This window comes from Gopherus flavomarginatus, chromosome 2 (genome assembly GCF_025201925.1).
Source record: "Gopherus flavomarginatus isolate rGopFla2 chromosome 2, rGopFla2.mat.asm, whole genome shotgun sequence".
NCBI lineage: Eukaryota > Metazoa > Chordata > Testudines > Testudinidae > Gopherus > Gopherus flavomarginatus.
The window spans coordinates 196,141,388-196,152,383 of record NC_066618.1 but is presented as its reverse complement, the minus strand read 5'-3'; positions in this window follow the sequence as shown (position 1 = coordinate 196,152,383).

The window sequence follows — 10,996 nt, the reverse complement described above, 5'->3', positions numbered from 1 at the left end:
CGCTGTGGATAAAAGCACTATACAAAAAAAACTTAATAATTAATTGTTTTTGTTCTACAAATAAAAACACAACTCATAGTTTAATATCAGTAGTCTTACTTTTCCCCCGCCACAGCAATCCCTGATCTGGGGCTGGGAAGGAGGGAGGTCTTTCCCTCTCTCCCCTGTTGTGGCAGCTCCCAAGCTAGGGCTGGGAAGGAGAGGGGTCTTCCCCACCACAGCCGCCACCAAGCTGGGCTGGGAAAAAGGGGGTTCTCTCCCTCTCTTCACCACCGCAGCAGCCCCCGAGCTGGGGCTGGGAAGGAGGGCCATCTCTCCCTGGCAGCCACAGCCCTGGAGCTGGGGAAAGTCACCACTTTCTCTGGCCACCGCAGCTCTGCATGTCCCAAATTCCCTCCACTGTCCCTCCCACCTATTCCCTGTCCCCCACCAAGACCACCACCTCACCTTACATATACGTCTTCTCCAGGGCCCAGGCACATAATTAGTGGAGCCACGTCTGCGCGGCTCCACTAATTAAGTGGCTGGCCCTTCATTCTCTTGTATGGCACACACCTTAGAGGGAACTATCCGCGGACCACCTGAATGCAGCTACTACTACTGAATGAACCTCTGCTCTAAATCATTCTGCACCCATTTGACTACTGACTCATCAAGCCCTTGGATCGCTACCCCTTTTTGCTTTTCCACATGGGCACCAATGATACTGCCAAGAATGATCTTGAGCAGATCACTGAAAACTACGTGGCTCTGGGAAGAAGGATAAAGCAGTTTGAGGCACAAGTGGTATTCTTGTCCATTCTTCCTGTGGATGGAAAAGGACCGGGTAGAGACCGTTGAATCGTGGAAGTCAACGAATGGCTACGCAGGTGGTGTCGAAGAGAAGGCTTTGGATTATTTAACCATGGCATGGTGTTCCAAGAAGAAGGATTGCTAGGAAGAGATTGGTTCCACCAAATGAAGAGCATCTTCACAAGCAGTCTGGCTAACCTAGTGAGGAGGGCTTTAAACTAGGTTCACCGGGGGAAGGAGACCAAAGCCGTGAGGTAAGTGGGGAAGTGGGATACCAGGTGAATGCACAAGCAGGAAAGCGCAAGAGGGGAGGACTCTTGCCTCATACTAAGAAAGCAAGACAATCAGCGAGTTATCTTAAGTGCCTATGCACAAATACAAGAAACCTGGGAAACAAGCAGGGAGAACTGGAAGTTCTGGCACAGTCAAGGAATTATGATGTGATTGGAATAACAAAGACTTGATGGGATAACTCACATGACTGGAGTACTATCATGGCTGGATATGGGGAAGGGATAGCTCAGTGGTTTGAGCATTGGCCTGTGCTTGCTAAACCCAGCGTTGTGAGTTCAATCCTTGAGGGGGGCCATTTAGGGAATTGGGGTAAAAATCTGTCTAGGGATTGGTCTTGAGGTCCCTTCCAACCTTGATATTCTACGATTCCTCAGGGAACTGATGGGCAGGATCCCCTGGGAGAATAACATGAGGGGGAAAGGAGTCCAGGAGAGTTGGCTGTATTTTAAAGAATCCTTATTGAGGTTGTAGGAACAAACCATTCCGGTGTGTAGAAAGAATAGTAAATATGGCAGGTGACCAGCTTGGCTTAACAGTGAAATCCTTGCTGATCTTAAGCACAAAAAAGAAGCTTAAAAGAAGTGGAAGACTGGACAAATGACCAGAGAGGAGTATAACAATATTGCTCTGGCATGCAGGAGTGAAATCAGGAAGGCCAAATAACACTTGGAGTTGCAGCTCACAAAGGATGTTAAGAGTAACAAGAAGGGTTTCTAACAGGTATTTTAGTAACAAGAAGAAGGTCAAGGAAAGTGGAGTACTGTCATGGATGGTTATAGGGGTTACTGAATGGGGGAGGCAACCTAGTGACAGATGATGTGGAAAAAGCTAATGTACTCAATGCTTTTTTTGCCTCTGTCTTCACGAACAAGTTCAGCTCCCAGACTACTGCACTGGGCAGCACAGTAAGGGGAGGATGTGGCCAGCCCTTTGTGGAGAAAGAAGTGGTTCAGGACTATTTAGAAAAGCTGGATGAGCACAAGTCCATTGGGCCGGATGCACTGCATCCGAGGGTGCTAAAGGAGTTGGGTGATGTGATTGCAAAGCCATTGGCCATTATCTTTGAAAACTCATGGCTATCGGGGAAGGTCCTGGATGACTGGAAAAAAGCTAATGTAGTGCCCATCTTTAAAAAAGGGAAGGAGGAGGATCCGGGGAACTACAGTCAGTCAGCCTCATCTCAGAACCTGGAAAAATGATGGAACAGGTCCTCAAGGAATACATTTTGAAGCATTTAGAGGAGAGGAAAGTGATCAGGAACAGTCAGCATGGATTCACCAAGGGCAAGTCATGCCTGACTAACCTAATTGCCTTCTATGACAAGATAACTGGCTCTGTGGATGAGGGGAAAGCAGTGAATGTGTTATTCCTTGACTTTAGCAAAGCTTTTGATACAGTCTCCCACAGTATTCTTGACAGAAAGTTAAACAAGCATGGGCTGGATGAACTGACTATAAGGTGGATAGAAAGCTGGCCACATCATCGGGCTCAACAGGTAGTGATCAATGGCTCCATGTCTAGTTCGCAGTCGGTATCAAGTGGAGTGCCCCAAGGATCGGTCCTGGGGCCGGTTTTGTTCAATATCTTCATTAATGATCTGGAGGATGGCGTGGATCGCACCATCAGCAAGTTTTCAGATAACACTAAACTGGAAGGAGTGGTAGATATCTTGGAGGATAGGGATAGGATATAGAGGGACCTAGACAAATTAGAGGATTGGTCCAAAAGAAATCTGATGAGGTTCAACAAGGACAAGTGCAGAGTCCTGCACTTAGGAAGGAAGAATCCCATGCACTGCTACAGACTAGGGACCAAGTTGCTAGTCTGCAGTTTTGCAGAAAGAGAACTAGGGGTTACAGTGGACGAGAACCTGGATATGAATCAACAGTGTACCCTTGTTGCCAAGAAGGCTAACAACATTTTGGGCTGTATAAGTAGGAGCATTGCCAGCAGATCGAGGGACATGATCATTCCCCTCTATTTGGCATTGGTGAGGCCACATCTGGAGTACTGTATCCAGTTTTCGGCCCCACACTACAAGAAGGATGTGGAAAAATTGGAAAAAGTCCAGCGGAGGGCAACAAAAATTATTAGAGGGCTGGAGCACAGAACTTATGAGGAGAGGCTGAAGGAACTGAGATTATTTAGTGTGCAGAAGAGAAGAATGAGGGGGGATTTGACAGCTGTTTTCAACTAGCTGAAAGGGGGTTCTAAAGAGGATGGATCTATACTGTTCTCAGTGGTACCAGATGACAGAACAAGGAGCAATTGTCTCAACTTGCAGTGGGGAAGTTTAGGTTGGATATTAGAGAAAACGTTTTCACTGGGATGGTGGTGAAGCACTGGAATGGGTTACCTAGGGAGGTGGTGGAATCTCCTTCCTTAGAGGTTTTTAAGATCAGGCTTGACAAAGCCCTGGCTGGGATGATTTAGATGGGGATTGGTCCTGCTTTGAGCAGGGGGTTGGACTAGATGACCTCCTGAGGTCCCTTCCAACCCTGATATTCTATGATTCTATGACTTGTCAGTTTAAAAGCAATGACAAAAACATTCTATACATAAGTTAGGTCATTGACTTTTTTGCCTTTTAGTAGGTACACAGTATGATTAGGTGCGAATAGTGTTCTCTCCCTCTCTGTGCATCATATCTGAGGGCCAGGGATAGCTGCAGCTCATGCAATTGTGGGAGTTTAGGAACTCTACTGCTTACCTAAGGTGCTCTAATTTTTTCCCAACACAGTTAGGAAGGAGGCAGGATGAATCTCTGAATCACATTATTCAGATGAGTGACTGAATCAGTGGTGCCGACCGGAGCCACCAGGGTCCTTTTTCCACCAGGTGTTCCAGACTCCTGGGAACCCTATGCCCTGGGAACCCTATGCTTGCTCAGGGCCGTGCCTGAGTGTCACTCATAAGACCTTAAAGAACACTAGCTGATGACTAATCAATGCAATGCTCTACAATATCTATCTATCCCAGTTTGAAATCAAGACAAATGTCCTAGAAACCACATCCAGGATTTTCCCTAGACTAAATGTTCTTTAGAAGTAGCTCTTGGGACTCTGGAGTTCCAGCCACACATTGATTATTCTCTGAATAATGTGATTCAGAGTTAATAAGTTGGTCAGTTCTGGTAAACATAAATATTTGTCCTGTCAAATAACATTCAAAGGCCAACCCATACGTTTTCTTAGAGAGATAAATGTCACAGACTTCATATTTGGAGAACTACTAAGTAACCTACAGATCAATAGGACCCTCATTTCCCTAACAACTATGGAAATACAAAATACACAGCATGTGTTTGAATTTCTTATCCCTCATTCAGGTCTGCTTTGAGAACAAAAGAAACTTGACCATAAAATATACCTGACAATCTTTATTGCTGCATTCTCTATAAGCAATTTCCACTGTCATGTGTTTCCTTCACAATGTGTTATTAAAAAGTTAGGGAAAATGCAGAATAGTTCATCAAACCTAGATAATTTAGGACTTAATTCAGCAAAGCACATGAGCACATGCTTAACTTAAAGCATGCACTTACGTCTCATTGAAGTGAAGCATGCATTTAGGTGTTTTACTGAATCAGGGCATTGCTGAAACAATCAAATTAGTGAGGCAGTTTCAGAGATATAAGGAATTATAACAAGACTTTTAGAGATATTATGTGGAGAAGTTAATAAGGAGTGGTGATTTTTTGTGTGTAAATGCACAATTAAACACCCAACATAAATTTTTAGGGTACTGGTGAATATAATTAGTGGGCTTTTTATTTTAACCACACACAATATTTGCGGACAGTCATTTATGTAAGCAAACCTGCATTTGTGCATGCAAACAGTTATTTGTGTAAGCAAATCAGCTAACTGTACCTCTAAGCACCCAGTCTGCATGCACAAATAGATATGGATAGGCAAATGCCTTTGAAAATTTGGCCTAAATACATATTCTCTTAATGGTTAAAGCCTGAAGTCAGTCAAAAGTGTAAATTTTCCAATTAAGAGTCAGCAGTTGTATATGCATTTGGAAGTGGTTCTAAAGCCTCTGGAGACATGCTCCCTTAGGAAACATTTCTTCATTTACTACTTTTGTCCAGAGTCAGTCAAAATATATCCCATGAATTTCTAGAAAGTCATTAACACACTCATGATCAAGAGGTAGATCAGAAAGTGCTAGTGTTTTAAAAGGTGCCAAAATCAGATGGATTCTAAGATACATGGAAACATTCATTATCTTACTCACTTAACTTGTAACAAAAAGGAAATATGTACAGCATTGAAGCTGACCCTTAGCATTTTAGAAGAAAGGAAAAACTGAATATGAACTTGTTTCTATAGAGAAAAACGTTTATTTTCAATCACTTTTGCAGATGTGGGGGGATTGAAATGAGTATGTATCGTATTTCACCAATTGCTATGTAAAAGATTTTTAAAAATGATCTAGGAAATTTTTTTCCAAAAATGAGAAAATTGTAAAGTTAGGCACTGGCTGCCCCAAGCAACAAGGACCATAGAAATATTCCACACATAACTGAGACTAACCTTAACAAACAAACAATCAAACAATGTCCAGATCAGACAGGCAATGTTTCTTTGTAACTCCCAGGAACTGATGCTGCAAATAAAGCAGTTAGATGCACAATTAGAGCTACTTTAATGTAGGAGTATATATTGTGGGTATAAAACACCTGTTGTTTAGCATTCATTTTAGAGAAGCATCTATAAGCCAGCCAGTTTGGGGCCCATTGTGCTAGGTGCAGAATAAACCTAGAGAAGGTGTCAGTCTCTGCCCCAAAAAGTTTACAGTCATGTATAGCACCCCATAGAGTATGCACAGAACTTTACAGTTGATTAGTGTGCAGTATAAAGAACATAATCTCTGTCCTGAGCTGCTCTCAGGCTAATGACATGAGTGAGTATAGTTCCAAATAACACAAAGCAAGCAAATATTATATGCTATCAACAATCAGAAGTTAATTCTCTTTTCATTAAGAAGATAGTTTCAGTTAATTAAGTTGTATTTTCCACAGAATTAATATGCTTATAGTTTCAGTGAAGCCCTGATTCCACATGGTGTCAACTGAATGTGATTTAACTCCTTTTAAATGCAGTTGGTTCTTTGACTCTCCAGACAGTTGAATAAACTAGTTTCTCTCACTTGTTTAATTACCCATGTCCTGTTTTCCAAAGAGAATTAATATCTCAGTGAAGCATTAAGGAGACTCAAAGGTTCGAAAGAAAAATAAATGAACATGCAGTAGAGTAAACATTTACCCAATACACATTTTAATAGCTGAATTTCAAACTTTTCATGTTTGCCCATCTCATCCCACTTTGCATTGGAACTAAACCTGTTGAAAAAGTGGCATGGGAAAGCACTACCCTCGTAATCAAAAATTTTTTTTGTAATATAGTAATTATCAAATAAATATTAGGTACAGTGGGTGATCCCAGGGAGAACTTAAACTTTTCCCTATTCAGTCCATAGCAAATGATTAATAAATCTTCTTCAAGTCTAGCTATCTATTCCAATCAGCTCAAAACTGGCAAATATTCCTTCTGAATAGAATCCAAGTATTCTCTTGGTGATACAAACCAACGAGGACTAGTCTCTGCTTCTATGTCTTCTGAATCATTATCCATCCTATGTTCTACACCTCAGGGTGAATGCTGCTGTGTATCATAGCCAGAGTTAATCCTAAAACCCTCTCAGTTTTAACCATTGAAGTGTTTTTGTTGAGATCATTTTCATTTCTGCTTTTACTAATTTTTTAAGTTTACTGTGCAAGTGGGGTAAACAGTTGCATATGAAGATTTTCATTTCTCCTTTTCATGTGCATTTCTATAATAGAAAAAATTCAGTTTAACTATGGATACAGGATGTGACAAACACCCCTAGGGTATATTTGAGATGGATACAATGGTAACCATTGAAACCGTGATGTTAATCTCTGTGGGACCAGTTCTGCAAGGTGCTGAGTGTCTTCTGAGAGGTACTGAAAGCTCTTACTTCTCAGTAAGTGACAGACTCAGAGGCCAGAATTCTTAATGGCAAAGATCAACATTTCAACATCCAAAGTGAGAAATTTCCATTTTAAAAAATAGTATTTCTCAGTAAAATAATACTTTAAAGTTTTTTAAGAGAATAGTTTCAGGTCTGAGGGGAAAATTGTATTCTAGCAGGTTTTTTGAAACTTTGAAAACATCATTTTGAAAGCTCACAAAGCACTAAAGGTAAAATGTATTTTAAGCGTTAGCACTTTCAAATTCCAGGTACCTAAAAACTGATATAAATTATCTACTTTGTGGAGTACCCATTGGTGCTGGTCCATTGGCAATTTTTCTAACTCTCTGGGGCAGATCCTCAGTTTGTGTTGTCATGGCTCCATTTACTTCATTGAAGCTATGACAATTTACACCAGTTGAGGATTACCCTTTATATTTTAGCTTGAAAGAATTGGCAGTATGTCTTGAAATGAAAGCTGGAAAGCAATGTGCTAACAGTTTCTATCTGCAGTCTGATGATACATTACGCTAAGGATCATTTGGCATTTGTATTACAATTAAACAAATGACAATCTCCAAGTTTAATCCTCTAAAAAATGTTACAAGCACCCTACCTTGTTTAAGTTCATGTTTATCATCATTTAGAGCACAAATAATTCCACCTTTGCCTACATCGGCGATTTCAATTTCTCCTTCTCCCACTCTTGTTGCTGCCCGTGCTGTGCCTGGTCTAGACCTGCTGCTGCTCCCATTGAAGTCAGTAGCAAAACTCCTTCGGTGAAATTTTCAAGAGTCACCACTGATTTTGAGTGCCCAACTTGAAACATTGTGGGTCTGATTTTTCTGAGGAGCTAAGCCCTGGCAGCTTCCATTATCTTCATATGGAGCTGTGGGTGTTCAGCACTTCTGAAAATCGGGCCCAAGGTATCTTGAGCTGGACATACAAAACCCAGTGCATCCAGATTGTGGCCTCTCTTCAAAATTTTGGCCCTGTTGACTTCAGGGATGCAGGATTGATCCCTATATGAATAGAGGACTAAATTCACAAGGGCTTGCCTACCGTAACAGGTCATGGAAACTTTCATGTTATCTTAAAGCACTGAGGTAATGCGCTCCAGAATGCCTGCTATTATCCCTTTCACAGGGTGCAGCATGCACTTCCCCAAGTCTGCCCTAGGCCAGCAGCCACCATAGGAGGGAGGTTGGACATGGCCCTGCCCCACCTGACTAGACCCTCCGAGGGCAGCAGGGCTTTGATTCCTCCATATCCTTGAGCTCTGGGTTAGCAAAGACTGAGGTTGTGGTGGCCCCTTTCATAAACAGGTGCATAAGATGAAGGTTCCTTGCACTTCTTTTTCCCCTCTTACACCTGTGCACAGGCAGCCACAATCTGGCCTTTAGTGAGAAATAATCTCAAGCAGCCCACTTAGTAGCATAAGAAATAAGCAGACTGCTGAACTTTGCATGTATCAGAGAGTCACTGTGAGAAACTGAATAAATGATTTTTAAAGACATGCTTATAAATCATTAAACTGACATGGTCTGGGTTTGTTTTGCAAGCTGGAATGGAAATTGTAACATCCGTATTTCAAAATACACACTCACCCTTACACTCCTATTTCCTGTGGATCACTGCCAGCTTTAACCTTTCATTACTTGAGAAGCTGTGTGTTACATTTATTTGGTAGAGTGAGCAAACAGATGACTGTAGCAAATCCAGAGAGCTCTTAAAACTATCTGGTGAAATCAAGATAACTGCATTTCAAACATCTCCTGGGACCTTCTGAAATACAGTATTCACCTGTTACCAGCTGTTTTACTTATTTTTATCGTAGTGGGGCTAGTAGGGGCTCATCTCTGTCCCTCACATCTGCCAAAGTCTGAAGCCTGCTCTGCCTCCATTATATTAAACACAATGGAAAAAAGGCAAGCTAAGAGTTCAGCCTTGGAAGCATGCTGTCAAGAGGCTTAAGTTAAGATTTATTGGTGTGTCTTTGAGTGGCTATGTTGTATCTACCAACTGGTGCCAAACATCAGAACAGATAACCAATTAGTGGAGTATCCCATCTGGTGGATGAATATGATGTTGGTGTGCTCTGCACATTCAGGGCCTGATCTTTAAGCAAGTTAGATGTGCAAAGTGCACATTCAGATTATGAACGATTACAGGCATTGCATGTGGAAATCAGGTAATCTTTCACACCAGTGGCATCAAAACATATGACCCAAGCCACATACCAACAGCTACACTATTAACTTACTTTAAATTTAGGACCTGCATTCATTACTGAGTCAAATGGGACCTCAAAGCAAGCAAACCAAGAGGGAAACTCCTCCTAGCTGAGCTATGTCTTAGCTAAAAGTTACTCTCTGCATATATTATGGGTGTCACAACCAGACAAAGGGCAGTCAGACCTAGTGGTTGGAGCAGAAATCAGGCCAAGTCAGGTATTAGGAGGTCAGAGTCCGATATAAGCCAAAGGACAGATCAACGTTCAGGTGCCAGGAGATGGGTAGGGTCAAGCACCGGTTACAGATCGCAGTCAAAGAGCAGAGCCAAGGACAAAGCAGGGTTGGAACCTGGAGTCTAAGGTCTATTACAAGCAGGGTCTGGAGCAGAGGCAGACAAGCAGTCTGTGTTGTTGCTCAAGCAGCTTCTCATCATGGCTTCCTGGTTTAAGTATTGGTTCCAGCCAATCAGTGGGCTGCGAGGGGTCCCCACTCAGGTTCTGCTGGGCGGTACTTCCTGCCAAGGCCAGGCTCACAGGGTCCTCCTGGAGGAGTCCAGCCCTAGCCTCCAGTGTTGCTGCAGCCATATTAGCAGCACACCACTCCCACAGTCCCAGGTTCTAACAATGGGACTAAGAAACAGAGATAGCAGGAGACTCAGAGCTGTTTAGTTCAGGAGGTAGCTAAACACTCTTTTCAGTGCGTCATTCCTATTGGTGCTAGTGTGGAGACTCATACCTTGGCTGACATGAAGTTTGTGCTTGAAACTGCTTGCTGCTAAGCTGATTATTCAGTTTCAAAGTGTGCTGGTTGCTGCAGCTGGGCCATGAGCTCTGAAGTCTTTTTTATCTCTGACTGCAGCTCCTCTCAGTGATTGACATGATGCACTGCTTTCCTCAGTGCAGCTACTTACCCATAAGAACATAAGAATGGCCATACTGGATCAGACCAAAGGTCCATCTAGCCCAGTATCCTGTCTTCCGACAGTGGCCAATGCCAGGTACACCAGAGGGAATGAACAGAAAAGGTAATCACCTTGTGATCCATCCCCTGTCGCCCATTCCCAGTTTCCAGCAAACCGAGGCTAGGGTCACCGTCCCTGCCCATCCTGGCTAATAGCCATTGATGGACCTATCCTCCATGAATTTATATAGCTCTTTCTTTAACTCTGTTATAATCTTGGCCTTCACAACATCCTCTGGCAAAGAGTTTCACAGGTTGACTATGTGTTGTGTGAAGAAATACTTCCTTTTGTTTGTTTTAAACCTGCTGCCTATTAATTTCAGTTTGTAACTCCTTGTTCTTGTGTTATGAGGAGGACTAAATAACACTTCCTTATTTACTCTCTCCACATCATTCATGTTTTTATAGACCTCTTTCATATCTCCTCCATAGTTATCTCTTTTCCAAGTTGAAAAGTCCCAGTGTTTTTAATCACTCCTCATGGAAGCTGTTCCATACCCCAAATCATTTTTATTGCCCTTTTATGAAGCTTTTCCAATTCCTAATATATCTTTTTTGAGATGAGGTGACCACATGTGCACACAGTATTCAAGATATGGGCATACCACGGATTTATACTGAGGCAATATGATATTTTCTGTCTTCTTATGTATCCCTTTCTTAATGATTCCCAACATTCTGTTTGCTTTTTTGACTGCCGCTGCACATCGAGT